Source organism: Schistocerca serialis, chromosome 3 (genome assembly GCF_023864345.2).
Source record: "Schistocerca serialis cubense isolate TAMUIC-IGC-003099 chromosome 3, iqSchSeri2.2, whole genome shotgun sequence".
Taxonomy (NCBI): Eukaryota; Metazoa; Arthropoda; class Insecta; order Orthoptera; family Acrididae; genus Schistocerca; species Schistocerca serialis.
The window spans coordinates 194203502-194214465 of record NC_064640.1 but is presented as its reverse complement, the minus strand read 5'-3'; the positions used below and the strand labels follow the sequence as shown (position 1 = coordinate 194214465).

Sequence of the window (10964 nt, the reverse complement as noted above, 5' to 3'; positions counted from 1 at the left end):
CAGAGCCATTTGAACCATTTGAACCCTAAATCAGTGCAGGCAAATGCCCGGATCGTTCCTTTGAAAATAGCACGGCCGCTAACATTCCTCATCGCTTCGTAATCCTAGCGTCTGCTCCGTCTCTAACGACTACGCTGTCGACGCGACGTTAAATAACTGTCACCCTTCATTCCTTCTCTTCTGATCCGTTCTGAAGTATGAAGTCAGTACCTGCATAGTATTGCTGACTGATACAGAGTACTTTTGTCTGTTTACCGCTGTGTGTGGAATGAGAGGTGGGGAGAAGGTGAAACCTGGTGCCGGTACATAGTCTACAACCCTCAAATAGCAAAGAAGCCATCAACTTTAAGCTCCTTATTCGATTGACGGATCAGCATCAACAGTTACACCATTGGGCGGATTGAAATTTAGCCCCGGGCCTGGTGATCAGAAATTCCACCCCTCTAACACTTCTGCCATTACCGACAAAAATAATGACGAAGTAAACGTATCCCACCAAGAAGATTCAAACGATGTAGCTCTGGATCGAACGGCAACGCACTACCAGGCTTTACCGATATCGGATACGATGGCACGTTCTCCCAGAGGAGGGATCAGTCTAGAAAGCTTGGAGACATCTCATCTGAATTTAGTAACCGATTAAATGATTGTCTGGCCTATATATTAGGTGGAGTAGGAATCAAGATAGGAACTTTTGAATGCCTTGAGCAGTTTCAACCAAAGCTGGTGTACGTATGACCAACTTCCTGGAAAAAAAATACCGCATCTACGGATAGTTGAGCGGGAAAAGGAAATCAGATGCAAAACCACACTGAATGTCTGGAGAAATTTCGACTACTCTCGGCACACATATAACTTAATAAGTAATAAAAAAATACTGTAGGAGGAAGTCGCACTTAGCATTCCTGTAAACGAGATTTGGATGGAAAAGAGATGATATATAAAAAGAATCGAAATCGAGAGATATAAGTGTGAAATTCAGGTTTTCTGATAGTCCCGATGACATGTAAGTCCAAGTTCAGTTGAACAGAAGGAATATTAATTTGTAGAACACTATTAATTCTGTTCAGAAACGAGGTACTTTGTAAAAACAGTATTAAAACTAACTAAACTCCTCCCGAACAGGCCACGAAGACCCTACGGTACCAATCGGCCGCCGTGTCGTCCTCAGCCCATAGGCGTCACTGGACGCAGATATTCAGGGGCATGTGGTCAGCACTCCGCTCTCCCGGCCATATGTCAGTTTCAGAGACCAGAGCCGCTACTTTTCAATCAATTAGCTCCTCAGTTTGCCGCACAAGGGCTGAGTGCATCCCGCTTGCCAACAGCGCTCGGCAGACCGGATGGTCACCCATCCAAGTGCTAGCCCAGCCCGACAGCGCTTAACTTCGGTGATCTGACGGGGACCGGTGTTACCACTGCGGCAAGGCCGTTGGCTTGCATAAACAATATACGTACCACAAAACGTTTTCTCATCCATGTATGTTTAATAAAAATAGCCGCGCAAAGTAAGGAATTCAACTAGCATTCAGTGGCGTACAATGGTCGCAGAAGAGACTGGCACCGCAGAAAGAATATAATAATAATATCGATAAGAGGGGCAACTGGTTTATCAGTTAACTGGAATGCGTGGAGACGTTCAAAATAAGCAATACGGTGTCTGGTATTCTGGTACAAAAATTTCAAATCTGAGGAGTTTTCACCAAGATTTCGAAATGCATTTCTAACATCTACACATCTTTCCTTAATTACCCGGAAGAAGAGATGAGCGAAACTATAAGCCTGATAGACAAGCAGTGTTGCCTACGCTGTTGGTGAATACGAGCGAGTGGTACAATACGGGCTGCTCCTCACGAACAGTGAAGATGTTCTTCTGCAGAGTTGGCAGCCACGTTACGCTCGCGCTCCTTTTCTTGTTGCAGCGCGTTTCTGGCAGCGTGCCACTAGCTGGGTGACGTCGTAGCTGCGAATCACCCGAGAAAGCTCATTTCGACAACTTCTGCTCCTGCCGTAACCACACCACTTAGATACGACTATAGGCTGTCTGATTTGGTTACGCCCTCTACTGAGGAAACCACCATAATTGTTCACTACAAGAACGTCAGACTTCTTTTCGTGCACGAAAAACGATCTCGCCAGGTATTCATCCTCTCGTCTACCTACTGCCGTCCAGTGGAATGCTCCCTAAAGAGAAGCTCGTAGAAACTGTGCTAAGCGCCAGCGTGTCCACACGTTTTTTTGTATACTCGGTAACGTGTAAAGAGTCTTTGTGTCAATGGCTGTGCTGGCACTGCCTGCGTGGCACTCTGGTCCAGTTCGGCACACGCTTCTGTGCTGTCACAGAAGGTGCATCGTACACGATAATACATATCTTGCTTCCAGATTTCTGCTCTGCTTCCTCAGATGTGTACCTGCGGTCCCTTTTTTTCAAAATGTAAACTACCAAACGTGAAGCTGTCGTCCTGTTCATAACAAAAACCGATAGGCAGTACAGCTTTCTTGCTACAACTTATTGTGTGTCCTCCACCTCTGTAGCTGAGTGGCCATCGCGGCTGACTGGCGTGCGGAGTACCCGGGTTCGATTCCCAGTACCGCCAGGGATTTTTCGTTGGTAGGGTGACTGGCACGGGGTGCCCTCATCCTCCCGATGCGGCATAATGCCACGAAAGTTGGCAACGGTCCGAAGAGCAGTGTGCTCATCCCATACCACACCCAGTGACCACTGTTGAGGGATAACGTGGCGGTCGATAGGTACCTGTGAGCTCTCCATGGCTTGTGAACGGAGATTACGGTTTACTTGTATGTTTCAGGGTGATGCTACTAAGTGCGCGTCGGCACCAATACGAGAACCACGTACTGCATGATGTCCCAACTGTTTAGAGTCAAATGGTTCAAATGGCTCTGAGCGCTATGGGACTTAACTTCTGAGGTCATCAGTCGCCTAGAACTTAGAACTAATTAAACCTAACTATCCTCAGGACATCACACACATCCATACCCGAGGCAGGATTCGAACCTGCGACCGTAGTGGTCGCTCGGCTCCAGACTGTAGCGCCTACAACCGCACGGCCACTCCGGCCGGCTTGTTTAGAGTCAGAATTATGCAGATGGTAGAGAACTTAAACTGAGAATTTTAAGATAAGAATCCAGTGGTTGGAAATTAGTATTTCGGGCTGTACGAAGTCTGGTATGAACATAGCTTGTTTGACGGGTGTTTGTGTCTGGCTGATTTGGTGGAGGAGGCCAAACAGTGAGGTCATCGGTCTCATCGGATTAGGGAAGGATGGGAAAGGAAGTCGGCCGTGCCCTTTCAATGGAACCATCCCGGCATTTTCCTGAACCGATTTAGGGAAATTACGGAAAACCCAAATCAGGATGGCCGGACGCGGGATTGAACCGTCGTCCTCCCGAATGCGAGGGGTGTTTGTGAACTGCTCATGTTTCATATCAAACAACTGCCAGCCGCAACGACGCTGGTGGTGCTGCCACCAAAAAGAACGGACAGTTGTTTTCGATCTGTCCACGATATAGGGAAGCTTACCTCTATTTAAAGCAAAGATTTTCTATAATCTGCCGAGCTGCAGCTGTACAGATAAACTAATAGTAAACTATTTCTTGGCACCCCGTTTAAACGGTTCGCGTTACCTGTGCTCCCACATTGTTGGAGACAGCACCTCTCATAGTTAGCGAGAAAATAAAATTTCAATATGGCATTGCAACATGCTAGATTGATGTTAATGTCTATGAACACTTATGCAACAGACATACTCAAGGGATGAAATGACAGATGAAGTGCTGTCCCATAGCCACCACTATTGCTGGATATCACTCCTGCGATATTCCTCCCCCAACGTTACATGAAATTGTAGCTGAATAAAACTCTTGTACGAAGTAAAGAGGAACAGCTTGGGAGAGTTGTAGCTCCCATCTCGCTACAGTATGCAACAGACAACGGGGATTTTTGAGAGAACGCATCAAAATGCTAGCATTGAGAGTGAAGGCTATCGCTATCAACTGCTATGAGTTTAAGCAGCTGCTCTAAGATGTAATTAGCTCATATCAGCAAGAAAGATAATCTTCACATCATACCTAGAAATCAAAATAGTTGCTAAAGATAAATTTGTTGCTTGGGAATAAACCTATAAAACTAACTTCCTAACTCCATAGTGTATACCAAAGTTTGAGAGACAAATAAAGACATATTTACAGTAGCACTCTGTCTAAAAAGTAAGAGAATATTTTGATTTCTGTTAATGATATGATATGTTTCAGTTTACAATTCGTGAACCAAATGCAGAAATCTAGCATATTATAAAATTGTATCAATGAATTTATATAAGCCTCTGAAACAGTATGTGCAAGTGTAAATAAACACCACAGAACTTAACGTGTAAGATACCCGATATAATAAAGTAAGCTGTATTGCACGTGATCCAGTGGACAAATAATAACTAAATAGTCACTTTCGTGCGTCACTTGCTTATGTCAGAGCGTTCAGTTTAGGGTCAAAGCTATACAGATGGTAGAGTGTCCCAAGGTTTTGTGGTACCGAATGTGAAAGTGTAAGCTATAACTGGCCAAGTTGCAGTTCAGTTTACAATAAAGAGAAATAACCAGTACAGTTATCCCATAGACCGTTCCAATAATCCAATAATCTACTTGTATCTGTTATGTCCACTTAGTAGGTCAGTCCATAACTCGTCAGTGTTGGGGCAGAATGAGCCAAGACCTAGCGGAAGCTATTTCCTGTGTGTGTGTGTGTGTGTGTGTGTGTGTGTGTGTGTGTGTGTGTGTGTGTGTAGCGTTTGGGTAGAGCTATTGAGTGATTTAAAAGTATCTTCACACTGATGTGTATGAAATGAAACGAATATGGAGATGAGATCAGAAACTGACTTACTGGCTACTCTTCTACGAAAAGCTCTTTGGGCGGTGACGTTCTTAACATTGAGTACTACGGGCTGCTGGCGCTCATTGCGTGGGACACTGCAGACAGGTTCAGCTGCACCGTGATGCATAGTCTCTCCCGTCTATATAAATTATGGTACAGAACATATCTTACAGCCCTTCAATTCGAACTGGGTTACCGTTCGCCTGGGCGTCACTGCACTAGCAAGTGCTGCAGACCTCACGTAGTAAGATCGTTCACCCAGGAGGTACGGAGGATGTTTTAGTACGTAGACCTGAATACAGTTGGAAGAAAGTTACTCCATTAGATGAAGCAGTCGCGCAAACACTGGTCGCTTCAGTCATGCAGGAAGGAAAGGAGATCAGAGTTTCACACCCTGTAGGCTCAAAAATGGCTCTGAGCACTATGGGACTTAACATCTATGGTCATCAGTCCCCTAGAACTTAGAACTACTTAAACCTAACTAACCTAAGGACATCACACAACACCCAGTCATCACGAGGGAGAGAAAATCCCTGACGCCGCCGGGAATCGAACCCGGGAACCCGGGCACGGGAAGTTAGAACGCTACCACACGACCACGAGCTGCGGACACCCTGTAGGCGACCAGGTCATAAGGAAAGAGCACAAGCTCCAACTAGATAAGGATGGGAAAGTCAAACGGCCGCGATTCAACGGAACTATCAAGTAATTTGGTTTCAGCGATTTAGGGAAGCCACAAAAATCCTAAATCTGTCTGACCGGAAAGGGATTTGAATAGCCATTCTCCGGAGTCTTACCACTGCACCACCACGCTCGGTGTTAGACTGTAGACTGTGTGAAATGGGCAAGCGAACTGTTCCCGAGGAGATTTGGCAATTCAGTGAAAATCTATAACTGGACTGGTATTCTAACTAGACTCATTCGAAATGGAAGAGGGGCCACCTCGTCAGCACGTGTTTCAGATTCGAAATTATTGCGAAGTCAAAAAAAAGAAATATTCCGGGAAGTGGGCGGGTAGCGCCTTTACGTAAGATTGTCGCGCTGCGAAGGGGCTGCGCCGAGGAATTCGAGGGCTGCAGACTGGTATCATCGCAGCAGTGGGCGCGCCGTATTTGGGTGATATCAAAGGCCGCCGAGTCGATATGGAATGCTTTTTTTTTTGCTTCCGGCTCTGCGCGGCGTGGCAGGGCAGGGGAGGGGAGCGCGGATTGCCGCGTACCCAGTGGCACAGTTTTTGCGGTGGGCGCGCACGCCAGGGTGGAGCCTGCCGGCCGCCGCCCCCGCCGCCGCCGCCGCCGCCTCCGCCCCGCCGCACGCACGCCCCCGTGCGACGCGCCGCGCCGCGCGCCCCCTTTTATATTTATCGCGGAATTATTTCGACGAATTTCTTTCCTTTTGTCTTTTACTCGCGGCGGCGGGCTTCTTTTTGGCTCCTTTTTGCGGAGCGCCGGCCGCGGCCGCTTTAAAATGTTCCGGCCGGATCCAATAGCGAGGCGGGCGGCGCGCCGGTGGTTGGCTCGCGACTTCAGAAAAGGAAAGGCAAGGAGCGGCCAGCGCACTTGCGCATTGCGCGCCGCCGCCCCCGGCGGTGGTGGGGAGAGCCACGCCCGCCGCGCAGCCGCCGCCGCCACCGCCGCCGCCGACGCCGCCGCCGCTCTTTGTTGGCGCGCGGGCCGCGGGTTGCCGATTCGACTCCCGGCTCTCCCACTATACGCGCCCGCAGACACTGCGCTCTTCTTTTTACGTCGGCCGGGACTCGTTCTCGCCAAAAAGAAGCCGCTAAATGCGCAACGTAAACAAATTTCTTTGCCGTCCCGACTCATAAATCACTCGCAAACTGGCTGACAGTCGTAACGAGCTATGCATTGTAATCGTGACTTGAATGGAAAGGAATGAATACGCCGTTCTCAACTTTTAGGACATTCATTAAGTTGGAAACTTTAGAAAAATTATGTTAGCCGGAGAGGGCTCGGAAATCTCACGAATTCGACGCCGTGCATCCCCGTTTGGCGTTCTGAGTTATTCCACTTCTCACTCGACTCTGCGTACATTCGAGTCGCTGACGGACATCTGCATTTGTAGTTCACAATCCACCTTACGTTATATGCCTGGAGCATCTCCCCCTTTACAGTGCCTGTAGAGAGTAGTGGGTGGGAACAACGACAGTTGGTAAGTCTTCGTCTGAGCTCGAATCTCTCCGTGGTCTTTTCGCGAGATATATGTTGGAGAAAGTAGCGTGTTGACGACTGTCCTAGGAAGGCATAGTCTCGGTGCTTAACGGAAAAACAGACGGTGATGCGCAGTGTGTCTGTCGTAGCGTCTGTCACTGGAGCCGGATGATCGACTCCGTGACGTCTTCGTCCACACGAAACTAATCGCTGACGATGCGCGCTTCTCTGCCTCCTTTAAAGATCCTAAGGGTAAGAATTAGCAGCTATACTGAATCGTAGGCGGAATGAGGCGCTTGTGAGCTACTTCTTTACTTAAAGTTAATACAGTAATGGATGCTGAGCGGGATATACTTGCGGTGCGACATCAAATCGAGGACATTGCTGAAGTGTCTGAAGATCAAGAAGTAGCTATTTCGAAATCGATGGCAAATTTCTAAAAGAAATAAAATAAAGAAAACAAACATAGTTGTTTTACTATCTATAACAAAACATTTCCCCCTCAATCACTTTATCTACTTTTACTGCGATCAGAGTTACGTTGTCGTTCCACTTTAAGTCGCTCCGCACCTATCCTCTCAGATATTTAATGGATGTGACTGTTCACCGCGATTGTTCAGCAATCGTATAACCAGTCTGCCAGTTTATATGCATTAAGTTACATTTCATAATGTGGAGACGCAATTGCCAGTCCCCGCACCTAAAGTCTATTCTCAGCAGTATCCTCTCGAGTATCATCCTAATGGCAGAGTGGTGCTGAAGCGATGTTTCAACTAGGTTCTTACTGGTCATTTTCACGTCTTCTTTCGTTGAATGTGATGAACAGGAAATTCGCTGAAACGTTGGTTCAAGACGACTCTGCCACAAAGACGATAACAGGAGCGGAGTTTCTCAGATAAATTTGGCGAGCAAACCTTCGTTCTAATATTCCGTAATTCGTTCCAGATTATCGCCTATGACTCAAGAACTATACACGACCCGATCAAAGTGCGCTTTGCTGAATTAACGAAATGAGAAACTTACTACTCCATTCCAATGCACACGTCTATACAGTATCTATGCACGGTTTACAGTATTTGCTACCAAACAATCGTCTGTGTTTGATGGAGAGTAGGAACATCGAACTGTAACGCCCCGTTGACGACGCGTCCATTGAGACAAAAGCCAAACGCGAGCGACTGATACTTGCTGACAGTTTGCAACTTGGTGTAGTTGAGGAGAAGGCGAAGGCTTGCTTGCGGTCGCTCTATCTCTGAACTGAGGTGACAGGCATAGGCTTGGAACCTCGTTGGGAGAAGAGCAAAGAAAGTTTCGTCGCTGACATTTGTCCGCCAGGGGAGGACATATATCACGGTACATAAAGCTCCGAGTTAACCGACAGTAGATCTACTTTCTCAGTTCACTCCCAGGCATACCGTGACTTAGAGGTGCAAAATACAGGGTAGTCTTTTAAATGAATACAGAAACTTCCGCATTCAAACTAAAATTTTACCTTGGTGCTAGTGCAAGTTGCAGTTTCATACAGTTATTGGTAGGTACACTAGCCCCCTTTCTCATTCACAATCCAATGTGCGTCGATTCTAGATTGCAATACCATAGTAAGGAAATGCGTTCTCACGTTTAACGCAAATGGGCGACGTGATTTTCCTCGCAAATACAGCACTGCAAATGCTACAGCTCAAAGCATTGTCCGCACAAAGATACAAGCTGCTTTAAGCTGCTGATTGTGTATGTAAGGGTGAATCCACAGGCCGTTCCAGTGTGCTCGTTCAAGTCATTGTGGCACGTTTCGCGACGTTTGCGTTCCGTAGTATACACAATTAAACTGCTATAGCCTTTCACAATGGTAACCACCCAGAAAATTCTTCTATCAGAGCACAAGAAAAGTGAATATCCTCCTGTTTATTAAACGAATAAGTGAAGTGTGGGGTATCAAGTGCCTCATCCTACCTTCCTCAGAATCTTTAAAAAGTTTTCCAAAAATTTTGGCATCCGAACGTCTTCGCGCTCTTTTTAACATACAAATCACCTCGTACTCCCACAAGCTCCCCTAACTGTTACTCGCACACAGGCACTAGTCCGGCACCGTAAGTCGCTCGCACCCATCCAATTCCACTTGCCCATTCTCACTCACTCATTCAGCCCAGCTCATTGCCATTATCTCTTTGTATCTTTCTAACTGCCACTGTCCCCTACCTCGCTGCCACTGTCTCCGTCGTTCTGTCCCACTAATACTGTCTCCTCTCACTGTCGCTTTCTCCCTCTTGCTCTCTCCTACTGCTACTATCTCAGTCATTCCTTGCCACTGTTGCTGTCTCTTCCCACTGGCACTGTCCCTCTCTTTCTCGTAGTCACTGTCGTAGACTCTGTCTTTCGTTATCACTGGCTCTCACACACTTCCTCTTTCTCCTTCTGTTTATACCTCTCCCACTGGCACTCTCTCCTTCACTGTTTTCCTTTGTTCCACTGTCACTGTGTCCCTCCTTCTTCCTCACACAATCATTGTCGCCTCCGCTCTTTCTACACCACAACCGCGTCTACTATCTTTCAGTATTTATTACGTTCCCGTCTCTTTACCACTACCACTGTCTCCTTCTCTCTCAGCATAGAAAAACGCGAATGTGTTCGTATGCCATAATTTTTGGGAAAATATTTAAAAGTGGTGAGGGAGGTACAAAGAGGCAGGTGATACCCCACTTTTCAGACAGAGTCTTAATAGGAGCATATTCGCCTCTTTTTTGTTCTCCGATAGAAGCATTTTTCCGCCGGTTTCTTTTCCGGTGGTTCCATATCACTCATCAAAAGAAGTTTATGCGTCAGTAAAATTTTGATAGTTTACTTACGTGAAACAGAAATGACGCGCAACTATATAATTTCACACCTTACACCAGATTTTACTTGTACAAAAAATTTACATGTGTACAACACGAACATAGGGTTTCTACAACTCTTGTCATGATAACGGACTCAGTTTCTAGCATATTTGTCCCTGTTACTTCACATTATAAACTACATTTTCGCCTCACACCGGATTTTATGTGTAGAAGTAAGGCAATTTCGAACCTCTGTGTCTCAGAAACGTATAAAGATAATTTTCAAGGGTGTTCGAGGTCGGGTTCTTGGGAATATATCGTAAAAATATCAGCCATTTGCTATTAATAACCGTCTTGATATCCGCGTCTCGGTTCAGGTACTCAATAACCATGTTTTTTCCGGTTTTCTCAGGATCCGTTTATGAACTATATGGTGCCTCCATAAATCCCTTAAGGTGCACCGTAAACTACATCTAATGCAAAAGAGAACAACCGATTTGATCCATTTGCCTAAGCAGGAGGAAATGTGTAATATTCAAACATTGACCCTCTACGTTAGGATAGTTACAGTAAGACAACCCTACTGTTTACCATAGAAATGGTCCCTAGCAGAAGAGCTATCCAAAGCACTTTACCCTACGATTATATCACCAACAGAATGCGAGGTATGTTCTATGGAAAAATCGCATTTTCATGCGCGGAGTTTTGGAACATGTTAGGTGTTGGAACTTCCTGGCAGATTAAATCTGTGTGCCGGACCGAGACCCGAACCTGGTACCTTTGTCATTGGTGGGCAAATGGTCTTCCTACAAAGCTACTGAAGCATGACTCACGACTCGCCCACAGCTTTATATCCGCAAGTTCCTTATCTTCTACCTTGTAAACTTTATTTTAGTTCTTTTTTTTGTGGGACTATCCCTCCTAGAAGAAAGGATATATCGGAGGAATGGCTTGGCCACACTCTTCGGAATTGTTTCCAGCATCATTTTTCACCCTGTGTGCGCTGATTTGAAACTTCCTTACACAGTTTTAATGTACTAGAATTCATTCTAGAAACATCGTGTAGAGGTTTGTGAATTCATTCTGGGCGTGGAG

General features: G+C 46.2%; 1 pseudogene; it reads right to left on the bottom strand.

The window, feature by feature from the left end:
- Positions 1-1319: 1319 nt before the first annotated feature.
- Positions 1320-1437, bottom strand: LOC126471764 (5S ribosomal RNA; annotated as a pseudogene).
- Positions 1438-10964: the final 9527 nt, after the last annotated feature.